Consider the following 17,341-nt stretch of genomic DNA (forward strand, 5'->3'; position numbering starts at 1 on the left):
GAAAGAGTGAAAGATGGACTGGAGTGGGGAGAGACAGGAAGCAGTAAGGTCAGCAAGGAGGCCAATGCAGTAATCTAGGTTGGTTAGAATAAATGCTTGGATTAACATGGTAGCAGTTTGGAAGGAGAAGAAAAGGGCAGATTTCAGCGGTACTGTGAAGGTCAAACCGGCGGGAATTGGCGACAGATGGAATATGTGGGTTGCACGAGAGAGATGAGTCGAGGAAAATGCCAAGTTTGGTGTGTTATTCCACCCTCGGCCCTCAGGGCAGGAAAAAGGGATTTGGGATCATTTTGAGGTGACCACCAAAAACGAGGATAGTCACCTGCACCAGACGGTTGCTCTAAGAAAGAGATTCATTTATTCATTCATTCAATAGTATTTATTGAGTGTTTACTATGTGCAGAGCACTGTATTAAACACTTGGAATGTACAACTCGGCAACAGATAGAGACAATCCCTGCCCATTGACAGGCTTACAGTCTAATGGGGAAGCAGGGTGGCTCAGTGGAAAGAGCACAGGCTTTGGAGTCAGAGGTCATGGGTTCGAATCGCTGCTCGGCCCCTTGTCAGCTGTGTGACTTTGGGAAAGTCACAACTTCTCGGTGCCTCAGTTACCTCATCTGTAAAATGGGGATTAAGACTGTGAGCCCCACGTGGGACAACCTGATTCCCCTGTGTCTACCCCAGCGCTTAGAACAGTTCTCGGCACATAGTAAGCGCTTAACAAATACCAACATTATTATTATTAATGGGGGGAGACAGACAAAAACAATAGCAACAAATAGAATCAAGGGGATGTACATCTTATTAACAAAATAAATAGGGTAATAAAAATATATACAAATGAGCAGATGAGCACAGTACTGAGCGGAGGGGAAGGGAGCGGAGCAGAGGGAAAGGGGTTGTAAAAGGGGCTTAGCTGAGGGGAGGTGAAGGGGGGGCAGAGAAGCAGCAGAGGGAAAGGGGGAAACTCAGTCTGGGAAAGCCTCCTGGAGGAGGTGAGCTCTCTGTAGGGCTTTGAAGAGGGAGAGTTAGTTTGGTGGAGGTGAGGAGGGAGGGCATTCCAGGACAGCGGGAGGACTTGGCCCAGGGGTCAACTGTGGGATAGGTGAGAACGGGGGACGGTGAGGAGGTGGGTGGCAGAGGAGCAGAGCGTGCAGGGTGGGCAGTAGAAAGAGAGAAGGGAGGAGAGGTAGGAGGGGGCAAGGTGATGGAGGACCTTGAAGCCTAGAGTGAGAAGTTTTTGTTTCGTGCGGAGGTTTGTGAAGGGGACATTTGTAGCAAATGAGAAAGATCGGTGACTTCCCAAGGGATTGAAGCAGTGGCCTCGAGGGGGTTTCCTGAACCCCAGAAGATGGGGGAAAGGCAAACAGGAAGTGTTGCTAGCACTCCTGGGATACTTTTCTGATAAAGGGCAACATACATAACATAAAGGGCAACATACATAACCCAGTCAGAGGTGGGCCTGCCCCAGGGGAACCAGCCTCCCAGCACCACTTGCAAGAGAACCGCGCCTATATAGTCAGTTGTATTTATTGAGCATTTACTGTGTGCTGAGCACTCTACTAAATGCTTGGGAGAGTACAATATAAGACACATTCCCTGTCCACAATGAGTCTAGAGGGGGAGGCAGGCATTAGTACAAATAAATACAAGCAGCATGGCTTAGTGGAAAGAGTACAAGCTTGGAAGTCAGAGGATGTGGGTTCTAATCCTGGCTCTGCCGCTTGTCTGCTGTGTGATCTTGGGCGAGTCACTTAACATCTCTGTGCCTCAGTTATCTCATCTGGAAAATGGGGATTAAGACTGTGAGCCCTATCTGGGACAACCTGATGACCTTGTATCTATTCCAGTGCTTAGAACAGTGCTTCTTACATAGTAAGCGCTTAACAGATATCATAATTATTAATAGTATTTTATTATTAAATAAATTACACATATGGACATGGGTTCTGGGCCTGGGAGAGGATGATGGCAGCCCACTCTTCCAGCACCAGTTGCTGCTAACAGGGGTCTCGTCTTCCTGGTAGGCCTATGGTCATGGCTGGTAACTGCATTTTCTCTTTTGGGTGTGTGCCTGGGAAACTGAACTCTCTGTTCTGGAGGTTATCTGAGAAGCTGGGTGTTACCTTAGGAACCTCATTAATACATGACAAATGAACCATATCCTAAGTGCCCTTCTTCATTGAGGATACCCACAATCAATTGGTGGCTCAGGTTTCTGGTTAAGGTCTATGTGGAGAGTACCCCCTACAGTCTGGCCCTTCCTACCAGGGAGGATGGCACATGAATTACATTTAAATATGCAGTGACTGGCTTAGTTATCAGAGAACAGTAACCAAACCCACAAAGCACACAAAGCTCTTTCATCTAGAAACCACCTTTAGAACTTGAACAAGCAACACATTATAAACCAGAAATCTTGTCCTGGGTCAAAAAACAAACAAATGAACAAACACATAAAAAGCTTTCTTAGGTTATGTTAATTAACCAAGAATTTCTTCAATGAATGACCTACTGAAAAATGAGCTGAACAAACAAGGTAAATCAGCTCTCTTAACTTGAACCTCTAATTGTTTTTTGATGTTTTAGTTAAGGGCTTTTCTCCTCATTTGCTTTCTCAGGCTGTTCTCTCATAAAGGTTAGCTCAAACACTGACCGATTGCAACCACTTTCTGCCCAACCACTTGTTACTTCTTTCTTACTAGTCCAGGCAGCTTCTGGGGCACTCAAATTGTAAACACCTGCTTATTTGCAAAGCTGGGTAAAAAGCAAGCAAGAAGTGTGGCCTGGTGGAAAGAACCCTAGCCTGAGACTCAGATGGCATGTGTTCTAATCCCGGCTCCATCATTTGTCTGCTGTGTGATCTTGGGCCAGTCACTTCATTTCTCTGTGCGTCAGTTGCCTCATTTGTAAAATGTGGTTTAGAACTGTGATCCATGTGGGATAGGGATTGTGTTCAATCTGATTAGTTTATATCTACTCCAGCTCTTAGAACAGTGCTTAACAAATACCACAACTTTTATCAAGCAGCTATAAAATCAGGGGACACTACTCTTGCCTTCCAAGTTGTTCAGTGACTTTGGTCACTCAGTTGGTTACTAACCCCTAAAAACAGCATGTTGCTCATGTTAAACATCTGATTCAAAAAAAAAAAACTGAGGTCTTGCAAAAATTACCTTAATATATGAAGATTCAGCAAAAAAAAAAAAATGGTGAGGATGTTATTATTTCTGCCAGTGATGAGAGTGATAGAAAATTTCCAGAAATGATGAGCTATTGATTTTTATACTCATCGAAGAGCTCAGTACAGTGCCCTGCCCTCAGTATAAGCTCAGCAAATAACATTGATGAATTAGAAAGTTGAATCCTCCTGGGTTGTTGGAAAAACTAAAGAAAGGAGACATTCCTCTCGATCCCATCCTTTAGGACCATCCTCATTGTCTAACCCCTTTTAATTCAGACAAAACTTTGGCCAAACCCAAACTCCCATTTTTGGTGACCAGTACCAGGGAAGGCCAATCTCCACTCTCATCCAGCCCCTAGAGAGACCCTCTCTGTTGTCTACCTCCCTTCTGCCCTTTTAAACCCTTGTGTGGCCATGATGCTGACCTCATGGGCCATCAGGAATTGCCAGTTGTCATCACAGGGCACAGTCTAGTGGAACTTCATTTCTCAGGCCACCCCCAGACCAATAGGCTCTGTGGGAGACAGTTTGGCTGGCTCAGCAACCACTGCCCCACATTGGCTGGGGCACCCCAGAACCCCATGGACTCAGTTGAGTGGGACTATGGCTAGTCTTTTCAATGGAGAGCAGAGAGAGTTTCAGAGCTGAGCAGGGGGAGATCTTTCACTGAAACTCCATAGAAGGCTACTTTTATACAATGCTTCATTCATTCATTCATTCAATAGTATTGATTTAGCGCTTACTATGTGCAGAGCACTGTACTAAGCGCTTGGAATGAACAAGTCGGCAACAGATAGAGACAGTCCCTGCCCTTTGACGAGCTTACAGTCTAATCGGAGGAGACGGACAGACAAGAACAATGGCAATAAATAGAGTCAAGGGGAAGAACATCTCGTAAAAACAATGGCAACTAAATAGAATCAGGGTAATGTACATCTCATTAAACAAAATAAACAAAATAAATAGGGTGATAAAGATATATACAGTCGAGCGGATGAGTACAGTGCATCCTCATCACATCATATACTTCTAGACTGTCAGCTCGATGTGGGCAGGGAACGTGTCTCATAATTCTTTTGTACAACATTGTTGTGCTGTACTCTCCCAAGTGCTTAGAAACAGTGTTCTGCACAAAGTAAGCACTCAATAAATATGAATGATTGATTATCCCACTGGTCAGTCCTAATGCTTCCACTCTGTCCTTTCCTCCTTCCCCTCTAGACCATAAGCTCATTATGGACGGGTAACGTGTCTTATAATTCTGTTGTATAGTAGTCTCCCAAGCATTTAGTACAGTGTTTTGCACATAGTAAGTGGTCAATAAATACTATTGATTGAATGAAAGGGGACTTCCAACATCCTTAGAGTTGGGACTTTGGCTCCTACTGTTCATGGGGAGAGGTCCTGCTTGCCCTTAGGGATCCATTTTCCAGACTTCTAACTTGGTTCCACTCCCCTCCATCTTACTTCTCTTTTTGGGGGGAAGCCAAGCTCTGTTTCTTCTGTTCATGGGAGGGGTCCTGCTGGGTCTTGGACTTCCTTTGGCCTACTGGCTGTCTTTTTTCTATTAGGTCTTAATGCTGCTGGCTCACTCTGATTCATATTGGCCACCTGAGCAGTAAATATACCCCCAGAATGCTTTATTTGATGGCTTCCCTTACAGTAGACTTAGACTGTGAATCCCATGTTGGGCCTCATTATCTTGTATCTACCACAGTGCTTAGTACAGTGCTTGGCACATAACAAGAGCTTAACAAATACCGCAACAATTGTTGTTATTATTACGGTAGTAATGGCAATCAAAGGACCCTGAGCTTTGGCACCTCCTTGATTTTCTTTAGTCACTGAGGGTCCAGGTCACATCCTAGTCCTCTCTCTTAGAATTTCAAACCACAGACAGGCCAAAATCCCAGCCAACCAGTAAGGATTGGTTGGCAGAAGTAGGAGAAAGGACATACAACCTAACTGCTGTTTTCTCTTGGCCGTTATCAGGGTTTCTGGCACTAACCGCTCCCTTTCCCGTGGTAAAGCCAGTCGGCCTATTTTTGGATGAGGTTAGAGTGTGGGGAGGATGGGTGGGGGAGGGGGGATGATTTAGAGGTATTAAAAAATGGTTGTGGTGCAACCCTTTCTGGAAACTAGGAAATTGTCCAGTTTTCCCAAGCTGGGTAAAGCTGCCCTGCCATTAGGCATAGAAATACTTCGTTTTCATGGCAGGAAAACACCTGCCTGTTTTCCCTGGCAAGGAAAAGTCAAGAAATAACAGGCTCTCTCCCATCCTGAGGAGATTTGTCATTTGCTGACCCACACTCCTCCATACTGGTATTTGCCAGCAATCTCCACCCCCACGAGAGCCGAATACAGCTCTCCACAGGGGGCTGGTGGAGCCAGCTGTTGATATTGCTTCATGAAGAGCAATATGCCCATCGTGCCAGAGAAGCTATGAAACAGATCTTCAGACTCTATTTAGATCCCATGAAGCACAGAGAGGACGTATAAATCGCAGACCTAAAACAAATCGTGAAGTGCTGAAAATTCTGGGTTTATTTTGTCACGCAGGCCACCTTCGTGCTTGGAAGGGGTTGACGGGAGGGAGATGAACTGGGCAAGTGTGCTGAGCAGGGCTAATCATAAGGGTGGGTGGCCCACAACTCCCCTTACTCTCAACTTCCAGAACACAGCTTGGCGGGACCAATGCTGCCTCACCCCCATGGCTGTGCTACCATAGACCCTTGCTCCTGCCCGGGGACGGACTTGATCAGGCATAGCATGAGTCTTCTCAACTTCTAGAATAATAATAGTTACAATTAATAGTGATAACTGTGGTATGCGTTGTGTTTACTATATGCTAAGCCATATACTAAGCACTGGGGTAGATATAAATTAATCAGGTAAGACACTGTTCCTGTCCCACATGGACAGGAGCGTGCAGAAGCAGTGTGGTCTAATGGAAAGAACACGGGCCTGGGAGTCAGAGGACCTGGGTTCTTATCCTGGCTCTGCCACTCGTCTGCGTGACCTTGGGCAAGTCACTTCACTTCTCTGTGCCTGTTACCTCATCTGTAAAATTAGGATTAGAACTATCAGATCTATGTAGGACAGGGGCTGTTTCCAACTTGATCGTCTCATAGCTACCCCAGTGTTTAGTACAGTCCTGCCAAATGCCATTTAAAAAAAAACTGGGTCTCACATTCTAAATGGGAGGGAGATGTATTGAATCATCATTTTACAGATAAGGAAACTGAAGCCCAGAGGAATTAAGTGATTTACCCAAGGTCATACAGCAGCAGGATATTTGTTTCCCAACTCTGTTTTTATTGTACTCTTCCTAGTGCTCTGCATAGAGTAAGTGCTCTATAAATTGATTGGCAAGTGACAGAACGTTGAGAAGATCACTGCCAAGATTGCACCTGTGACATTGATGACTATTGGTCTGAACTAGGAGAAACCTGAAATCCTGCTGGGGCTTTTTTATGCTTCTCATTGTTTTTGCCTTTTGTATTTTTTTCCCAGCTTTCTTTACATCTCTGTCACCAACACTCCCTCATTCTTAGACTGTGAGCACTTCAGGGCCAGGGACTGTTTCTCTACCTCATCCCTGGATTTTTTTTCCCCAGTACTTAGTACAGTGCTTTGCACATAATAAAAATTTAATAAATTTCAGTTGAGCAATCAATGGTATTAGAGCACTTACTCTAAGCAGAACACTGTACTAAGCGTTTGGGAATATACAATACAACTGGTTTGGTAGATGTGATCCTGTCCACAAGGAGTTTGCAGTCTATAGAGGGAGACGGGCATTAAAATAGTTTAGGGATAGGGGAAATAATAGAATAACAGAATATTTACATGAGTATTGTGGGGCTGGAGTGAGTATCAAAATGCTTAAGGGTGAGTATCAAAGTGCTTAATTACTAATACCACTTCTACTTAGAGAAGCAGCGTGGCTCAGTGGAAAGAGCACGGGCTCTGGGAGTCAGAGGTCATGGATTCAAATCCTGGCTCAGCTGCTTGTCAGCTGTGTGACTTTGGGCAAGTCACTTGACTTCTCTGTGCCTGTTACCTCATCTGGAAAATGGGGATTAAGACTGTGAGCCCCAGTAGGACAACCTGATAAAGTTGTATCCTCCCCAGCGCTTAGAACAGTGCTTTGCACATAGTAAGCATTTAATAAATTCCATTATTATTATTACTACTGCTGTTGCTACTTGAGTGGGCAGCTCAATTAGTGGGCAGCTGACTGGAGCTCTGAAAACTCAACTCTGTAGCTGCCTGTCTAGGTTCAATGATCTGTGCCTGGAGTCCTTTCCCCACAGAGCAGACTGCATCTGATCAGCCATGGTTATCGGCCACCATGTCTACCTCTCGGGCGGCCACCTCTTGGCCTCAGAGCAAGGATAATAATAATAATGATGAGGCACAGAGAAGTTAAATGACTTGCCCAAAGTCACACAGCTGACAAGTGGCAGAGCCAGGAATTTGAGCCCGTGACCTCTGACTCCCCAGCCCGTGCTCTTTCCACTGAGCCACACTGCTTAAACCATGGGTGGGAAGGAGCCATAATGAGCTACCACCCCAGGCCCTGTAAATGTATCCATGCAATTTCATACAATAATAATAATAATAATAATGGCATTTGCTATGTGCAAGCTATCTGCCAGGAAATGTACTAAAGTGTTGGGGTAGATACAAGATAATCAGACTGGAGAACAGCCCCTGTCCCACATGGTACTCAAAGTCTAAGTTGGCGGTAGAACAGATATTGAATCAGTCAGAAAATCGTATTTATTGAGCACTTACTGTGTGCAGAACACACAAGTGCTTAGGGAAAGTAGCAAATTATAAAGTTATACTTTATATGACACTCCTAATTGAAAATAATTTTTATTCTAATGTCTGTCAATAACACATATTCATTTGGAAACTGTGTAGGCCATAAATTCAGGGTTGCTGAACTGTAGTGCATTCTAAATTGAGGTTCACCATTTTAAAAGTATTGGGGATTTATCACTCCAGTCCACTGAAAAATACAAGTTGAAAACTGGTAAGAAATCAATGTTAACTTTTCCCTTAGTATTATGAGTCAAGTGGAAGTAATTCTGAAATTGCCTGAAATACTTAGATTTACTTCATATAGTGGTAATAATGTCTGTCTTACCCTCTAGACTGTAAACTTATTATGGGGAGGAAATGTATCTGCTAATTCTGTTGTACTCTCCCAGTTGCTTAGGCCAATTGCACATAGTAAATGTTCAATAAATACCATTGATTGACCGATACAATATAACGATAAACAGACACATTCACTGCCCAAGATGAGTTTACAGTCTAGTTTACAGTATACAGTGATCCAGCGCTTATAACAGTGCTTTGCATATAGTAAGAGCTTAACAAATACCATCATTATTACTATTATTATTAGATTACAGTCTACAATCCCCGTTTTGCCAATATGGAAAGTGAGGCACAGAGAAATTATTTGCCCAAGGGCACTCGCAGCGGGTAAGCAGTGAGGGCGAGATTAGAACGCAGGCCCTCTGATTCCCAGACCCGAGCTCTTTCCACTACACCACACTGTTTCTTATATCTTTTCCAGGACGTCTTCCCTGAATAAAGCTTTAACCCCCTACCCTATCTGCACTCTCTGCTGCCTCATCCAGGCACTTAGTACTATCCCCTAAGCCCTTAGTATCTCTTCTCCACCCACCCCCACAGCATTGACATATATATTTTCTTATTCTAGGTTGCTTCCTTCCCTTATCTGTAATTAATTTTGATGTCTTTCTTCTCTGTTAGACTGTAAACTCCTTGAGAGCAGAGAGCAGGTTTATCATCTGTACTGGGCTTACTCAAGTACTTAGTCCTGGGCTCTTCACAAAGCAAACACTCAGTAAATACCCCCGTTTGATCATATGGAAGGCTGTTTCAGGTTTGAACAATTTCTATTTAAAGGAGCTTAGCAAATCCACAAAAGAAAGCACTATAAGAATTGGAGCTTTAGTTTCCCTTTTTCAGATCTCCACCAAGAACCCCTCATTGTTTAGGTCATATAGGAGTTTTTCAGAATTTCAGGCACCTGCAGAGCTCAGCCCAACCTTTGATTTCCAACAGAGGGATTAGGATCTCGGCTATGGCAGTTTAAAGCAATCACCTTTCTATTTGTTTCATTTCCATAGTTTTCACTTGATTCTATTATTGAGACATCTTTAGAGTGGTCACACAACCCTTGGCTGTATATACTTGCCTTTATAAAGGGCTTTATTGACCCCCAACTATATTCATATTCTCTGATTTTGATGTGGATGGCATCACAACATTAAGTTCATTTTATAAGAGATGAATGTACTTTAAAAGCTGTTTCATAGCTTTCTAAGCAGGACTGCTCTTGCAGAAAATGCTATTTTCTTTATTTTTCCATTCAGATTTTCCAACATTTATTATCACTCAACTCCTTTTTTAAATGTCTTTAAAATTTTCTTATTCCCCAGTTGAAACAGAAGCCCACAGCACATCACATCCTCTTTATTTCTGCTGCCATGAGAAAAATGAAATCTTACATTTCAATGATCCTGATTTTAAAAGGATTGTCAACTTAATGATACTAGGAAAGGCAAAAGGAATGTATTTGCTGTAGCACCTATTTCAGCTTTGCAGTAGAAAATGTAATGCCTTGCTCATTTCAGATATAACTCACATAAGGGTAAAAGTATGCATTAGAGGTTGATTTTTTCCAAAGAATACACCATATGCTCCCTGGAACTTGTCAACAAGGAGGAGAGGTCACCCACACAGATTCTTATCTCAGTCATTCAATAAATCTGTGATATTTATTGGATGTTTAGAGCACAGTGCTAAGTCGAGTAAGTAGATACATTCCTGGTCTCAAGGAATGGCCGTCGTACTCCAAGAATGCCACTGAAATTGTCATCTTCACCAAGAAAGGAGAGAGACCTGATTGCAGAAACTATTAAGATTTCCATGGGTGATGAGATAGCCAGCATCCTCCTGGACTTTCTCCAGAAAAATATTGTAAACCATGCATTTCCAGAACCACAGTTGTGGCTGGGCAAGGAACAGTGACGATGATCCCGGCTCCACTTTGGATAGAAGAGAAATGAAGGGAAAAACATCGAGACCTCTACAAGCTGTCTGTAGATCATACTAAGGCACTTAATACATACACACTAAATGGTAAGTTCCCTTCTAGATTTGAGCTCCTTGAGGGCAGAGATCATAACTACTAATTCTATTCTATTCTCCCAAGCACTTAATACATTGCTCTCTAGCCTCAAAAAATAGTATTGGGTGATTGGTTAACAATTATTAGAGAGGGGTTCTGGCAACTACTAAAAAAATGTGGATGCTCGGATGAGTTTATTAAGATTCCTAAGACAGTTCATGGGAATAGGGGCCAGCCAGGTGAGAATTGAAAGAGCCTGGTGCATTATTTCTGTATCATAAACACCATCAAACAGAGTCGGACAACAAGTCAGTTCTGGTTCAGTCTATATTATTCATTCCAAACTGTTACCATGCTGGTCCAAGCCCTCGTCATATACTGCCTTCACTACTGCATCAGCCTCCTCAATGACCTACCTGCCTCCTGTCTCCCCTCCTCTAATCCATACTTCACTCTGTTGCCTGGATTATTTTTTTCTGAAGAAAACATTCAGTCCCTATCTCCCCACTCCTCAAACACCTCAAATGGCTGCCCATCCACCTCCACACAAAATAGAAATTCCTTACCATTATCTTTTAGGCCCTTAATAGTTCTTTCCCTCCTACCACAATTCAACCTGCACACTCCAGTTTTCTAATGCCAATCTAACTCTTACCTCAGCTTGCTTATACCACCACTGGCTCCCTTGCCCACATCCTCTTTCAGTCCTGGAGCTGAAGGAGGGACTTGGGAACAAGCAGTAGTAGTAAAAGACATGGCCCCTAACCCCTAGGAACTTTCAATTTAAGAGGACAGGGGCAGGAACAGATAGGCATAAATTGTTTCATTGTAAATTCCCTTCTAGATTTAAGCTCCTTAAAAGCAGAGATCATCTCTATTAATTTTATTCTATTCTCTCAAGCACTTGTTTCATTCCCAAAAATTCACCACTTTCCTACCCTTCAAAACCCCCCTAAAATCCCATCTCTTTCAAAAGGCTTTTCCTGCCTAACCCCTTATTTACTCTATCCACCCTTCCCTCTGTGTCAACTATGCACTTGTCTATGTAGCTCTTTGATACTCACCCCAGCCCAGAGCACTAGCATAGTATCACAATACTCAACTTATTTTAATGTCTGTCTCTTCCTGAAGACTGTAAGCTTCTTGTGGGGAAGAGTTGCATCCACTAACTCGGAGAAACAGAGTGGCCTAGAGGAAAGAGCCGGGCCTGGGATTCAGAGGACTTGGAGTCTAATCCTGGCTCCACTACTTCATCATCAATGGTATTTATTGAGTGCTTACTGTATGCAGAGCACTGTACTAAGCACTTGGGAGGGTATAACGCAACAGAGTTGGTAGACATGGTCCCTGACCACGAGGGTACAGTCTAGAGGTATAGCTTGTCTGCTCTATGACCTTAGGCAAATCACTTCATTTCTCTGAGCCTCAGTTACCTCATCTATAAAATGAGGATTAAGACTGAGCTCCATGTGGGACATGGCCTGTGTCCAACCTGCTTAGTTTGTATTTTTCAAAGAGTTTAGTACAGGCGCTTTGCAAATGGTAAGCATTCAATAAATAGCATGGTTTGATTGACTAATCATCCCTGAATATGGAACAGGGAATGTGGAAGCTGGAGGGAAAATGACTCCAATTATCTGGGAAACTCAGGAAAATGATTCCAATTATCTGGGAAACTCACTTCAACAGGCTGAGACCATTATCAAAAGTTTTTGAATCATTCCTACAGGGTTCCTAGATGCTGGTGAACATACTCTAGAAGCAGATACACAAGAAAGCAAGCTTATACTCCTTAGCAGTTATGTATATATCCATGTATTTCTTTTCTTTATTCTTCACTTTTGTTATCACCAGTTACTTCTATGCTTTCCCTCCCAGTTCCTTGTATGTATCTTTTCCTGCCCCTGCCCTCTTAAATCGAAAGCTCCTAGAGCTTAAGGTCCATGTCTTTTACTACCTCTGCCTGTTCCCAAGATCCTCCTTCAGTGCTCTGCACGTAGTAATTGCTTTATAAATATGAATGTGAATGAATGATGAACCCCTTCTCAAAAAGTGAGTGATGCCAGGTAGTCACACACATCATTTGCATACAATACTAATAACCCTCTTCAAGAAGCTAGATGTGACATCTAAGGTAAATCCAAGTTTCAATCATTCAGTTGTATTTATTGAGCGCTTACCATGTGCAGTGCACTGTACTAAGCACTTGGCAGATTACAATACAACAATAAACAGTCACATTCCCTGTCCACAATGATCTTACAGACATCAATACATTTCTTAAGAAAGTCATTGTCTCTTGGTGAAATGCAGGTATAAGGAATGGATCAAATGACTGATGTAAGAATAGTAAATGGGTATTTTTTAATGGTATTGTTAAAAGCTTACTATATGCCAAACACTGTATTAAGCACAAGATAATCAGGTGAGACACATGAGCTGTCCCACATGAGCTCACAGCCTAAGGGGGAATCAATCAGTCATAGTGATTGAGTGCTATGTGCAGAGCACTGTTCTAAGCACTTGGGAGAGCACTATATAACAGAGGTGGTAGACGAGTTTGCTGTCCACAACAAGCTTATAGTTTAGAGGTGGAGGTAAACACTGATGTAAATAAATAAATTGCGGCTTTGTACGTAAGTGCCGTGGGAATGAAGATGTGAATAAGGGTAGAGATACAAATACAAGGGGGACAGAAGGCTGTGGGAGAAAGGGAAATGAGGGCTAAATCAGGGAAGGCCTCTTGAAGATGATGTGCTTTTAATAAGACTTCGAAGGTGGGGAGTTTGATCATCTGTCAGCTATGAAGAGGGAAGGCGTATCAGGCCAGAGGCGGGAATTGGGCAGGAGTCGGTGGTGAGTTAGACTAGATCGAGTTATAGTGGGTAGGTTGGCCCTGGAGGAGTGAAGTGTGCAGCCCGGGTTGTAGTATGAAGGTAGGTAAGTAAGGTAGGAGAGGGCAAGATGGTTGAGTGCTTTAATGCCAATGGTAAGGAGTTTCTCTCTGATGCAGAAGTGAATGGGAAACCACTGGAAATTCCTTACGAGTGGGGGAATATGGACTAAAAAGAATGACTTGGGAAGAAGAATGTAGTATGGGCTGTAGTGGTGAAAGACAGGAGGTTGGGAGGTCAGCAAGGAGGCTGATGCGGTGATCAAGGCAGGATAAGATAAGGGCTTGGATTAATGTGGTAGCAGTTGGATGGAGAAAAGGGTGGATTTTAACAATGTTGTCAAGATTGAATCAACAGGATTTAGTGATGGACTGAATATGTGGGTTGAATGAGGGAGAGAAGTAAAGGATAATGCCAAGGTCACAGGCTTGTGATATTGGAAGTGTGGTGATACTGTCTATGGTGATGGGAAAGTTAAGGGGAGGACAGAGTTTCAGTGGGAAGGTCTGCTCTGGAAGGAGTTCTGTTTGGACTTGTGAAGTTTGAGGTGTCAGTGGGACATCCAAGTAGAGATGTCCTACAGGCAGGAGGAAATGCAAGGCTTCAGAGGTGAGAGAGTGGGGCTGGAGATGTAGATTTGGGAATCATCCACATAGAGATGGTAGATGAAGCCATGGGAATGAATGAGTTTCTCTAAGGGAGCAGCTGAAGATGATGAATAGAAGGAGACCCAGAATTGAGCCTTGAGGGACTGTCATATTTAGGGGTGGGAGGCAGAGGAGAAGCCCACAGAAGAAACTGAGAATAAGTGGCCAGAGAGATAAGTGGAGAACCTGAAGTGGACGGCATCAATGAAGCTAAGGTTGGATAATGTTTCCAGGAGCATAGGGTGGTCGATAGTGTTGAAGGCAGCTGCGAAGTTGAGGAAGATTAGGATGAAGTAGAAGCCATTGGATTTGGCAAGAAAGAGATCACTGGTTACTTTTGAGAGAGCAGTTTCAGTTAAGTGTAAAGGGTGGAAGCCAGGTAGGAGGAGATCCAGCAGAGAATTGGAATAGAGGAAGTGGAGACAGTGGGTGTAGACAACTTGTCCAACGGGATTAGGTACTTAATTCCTATTTATGGATGAAGAAACTGAAGCACAGAGAAGTTTAGAGGCTTGACCAAGGCCCCAGAGCAGGCACATGGCAGAGCCAGCATTAGAACCTAAGTCTTATGACTTCCTGGCCTGTGCATTTTCCACTAAGGTCACACTGCTTCTGTGTGTTAGAGGGACTATTTTTTTCTTTTTACGGTATTTGGTAAGCCCTTACTATGTGCCAGGTAACCTCTCAGGGTCACACCTAGAAAGTTTCCAGTACTCCTCCAGTCTCGACTACAGGAGGGAGAGTCAAGCAGAGGTATATTCATTCCATTCCTAGCTTGGGCAATGGCTAGCTAGTGGAAGACAATCTGCTACAAGTCAAAACTCACCTGTGCTGGGCAGCAGTGACTTGGGAGGGAGTCAAGGGTGCAGATTCAGGTTTACTGTGCGGAAGGAAGAAAAAGTAAACTGCTTCCATATTTTTACCAAGAAAACTCTATGGGTACGCTACCAGAATGATTTCAGATGGAAGCAGGGTGTTCTGGGAGAGATGTGTCCATGGCATCGCTAAGGGTCGGACACTACTCGACAGCATAAGACAACAACATGTGCCAGGTGCTGTACTAAGAACTAAGGTAGATACAAGATAATCGGGTTAGGCACAGTCCATGTCCCACAAGGGACTCATGGTTCTAAACTCAATTTTACAAGTGAGGTAATTTAGGCCCAGAAAAGTGAAGTGCCCAAGGTCACACAGGAGACAAGTCATAGAGCTGGGATTGGAACCCAGGCCTCTGACTCCCAGACTTCTGCTCATTCCACTATGCCAAGCTGCTTCCACGTTTCCAGATTCCATACTACTTCCCTGTCAAGGTAATGGTGCCATAATATGGACTTAAATCAATATTTTGAAATCATAATACAAACTGAATACTTCATTATTATCATCAATAATAATAGCATTTATTGAGTGCTTGCTATGTGCAGACCACTGCTTGAGAGAATACAATACGAGTTAGTAGAGAGAATCTCTTCCCTGAAGAAGCTTTCAATAGCTGTAGAGATAATAAAAAGAAATTACAGATAGGGAAAGCAACCAAGTGTAAAACTATGTACCTAAGGGTTTTGAAGCTAAGAACATGTGGGGAAAAAAAAACAACAAAGCTTCTAGCTAAGATATCACCTAGATAGTGTAGCAGGTGCATTTTGTAGCCAGCAGGTGATTAAGGCCATTAAGTTTCACGGAATTGATCAGTTCTGCCCTCTGTAGTTTGCCCATGGGGTGATCTAAGTTACTGATTTTAATTTACAAAGCCTAGTGACCTCCCTCTCGTTCCCGCTGCACTTGCGAGCAGCTGGAGTGTTCCCGCTACCAGGTAGGAAAAGTCCTGCCTTTTAACAAAATCTATTTCCGATTGCTATTCTAGATTATCCCCGGGACTTCACAACTGCGTGGAATTCTCAATCCCATTCATTTCTGATCTTTCCAATGTACAGCCAAGCTTGCCGAGGAAAGAGACCTAGGAAAGACAGTAGTAATTTTAAACAAAGAGAAGCACAAACAGTGGAAAATATTTCGATAATTATTTGGTTAGGAACTGTGAGGTTTTCATTTCAGAGGGGGAGGCCCAGCGGCTAAATGAATGGGCATGGAAGTTCACAGAGGATTAGAGCAACTGTAGGGATGGGAACTTCTCTGCCCATTCATTTAGCCACTGGGCCTCCCCCTCTGAAATGAAATCCTCACAGTTCCTAACCAAATAATTATTTAAATATTTTCCACTGTTCTGATTCTCTTTATCTGTTCAAAATGACTATTGCCTTTCCTAGATGGGTAGAGAACAAAGAAGCAGGGCTCTCCAATTACTCCCTCTCAACCTTAATCCTGCTCCATTTAATGCTGGGAAGATGCAAAGAGAAAGAGAGGAGGCAGAGTCTCAACCCTTTCCAATTTTCTGATATCATGCCATATTTGGTTTCCACACCCAATTTATCTTTTTTTGATGCACAAATCCACACCCTCTCCACTGTACTCTCTCAGTCCCCTGACCCTTTATTCTTCTTGTACCACCAACTGGCTGCCCTGGATCACCTCTCCAGGATGTTTCTTCCACTCTTGTGCTCAGGCTGTAAGTGCTTGAATCAGTTTGTGGCAGCAGTTTGGGTGGACAGAGGAAAGGGTGGAATCTAGAGATGCTGAGAAGGTAGAACCAACAGGATTTGGTGACAGATCAAATATGTGGGTATTAAGTATTCTGTACCAAACTGTACATTCCAAGTGCTTAGTACAGTGTTCTGCACATAGTAAGCACTCAATAAATACTATTGAATGAATGAATGAATTAGATGAGTCAAGGCTAATGCCTAGTTTACAGGCTTGTGAGATTAGGAGTATGGTGCTGTTGTCTACAGTATTGAGAAAGTCATGGGGAGGACAGATTTTGGGGGAAATAGTAAGAGTTCTGTAGGAATATGTTATAGTTGTGTCAGTGGAGCATCCAAGAAGAGATGTCCTGGAGGAAATGAGAGACAGCAGAGAAAAGTGGTCTGGGCTGGAGAGGTAGATTTGAGGGTTATCTGGCAGAGATAGTAGTTGAAGCAGTGAGAGCAAATGAGTTCTCCAAGAGAGTGGGTGTAGATGGAGAATAGAGGAGCCCCGAGAACTAACCTTAAGGGACCCCATAGTTATAGACTGGGAGGCAGAGAAAGAGCCTACAAAAGAGACTTAGAGGGAGGTGCCAGAGAGATGAGGTTAACCCAGGAGAGGGCACTGTCAGTGAAACTAAGGTTGGACAATGTTTCCCGAAGAAGATGGTGGTCCAGAGTATCAAAGGAAGAAGAAAGGCTGAGGAGGATTAGGATGGAGAAGACAGCATTGGATTTGGCAAAAGGGAGGTCACTGGTGGCCTTAGAGAGGGTTGTTTTCATGGAGTGGAGCAGGTAGAAGCCTGACTGAAAAGAGTCAAAGAGAGAGTTGGAGGAGAGGAAGTGGA

General features: G+C 43.4%; 1 non-coding gene across 1 annotated transcript; it reads left to right on the top strand.

Moving 5' to 3' along the window:
- The first annotated feature begins 14,589 nt into the window (after window positions 1–14,589).
- LOC114811927 lies at window positions 14,590–14,727 on the top strand. The gene has a single exon (XR_003759622.1). It is a non-coding gene; the product is annotated as a small nucleolar RNA SNORA7 (small nucleolar RNA).
- Window positions 14,728–17,341: the final 2,614 nt, after the last annotated feature.

Source organism: Ornithorhynchus anatinus, chromosome 4, assembly GCF_004115215.2.
Source record: "Ornithorhynchus anatinus isolate Pmale09 chromosome 4, mOrnAna1.pri.v4, whole genome shotgun sequence".
NCBI classification, from domain to species: domain Eukaryota; kingdom Metazoa; phylum Chordata; class Mammalia; order Monotremata; family Ornithorhynchidae; genus Ornithorhynchus; species Ornithorhynchus anatinus.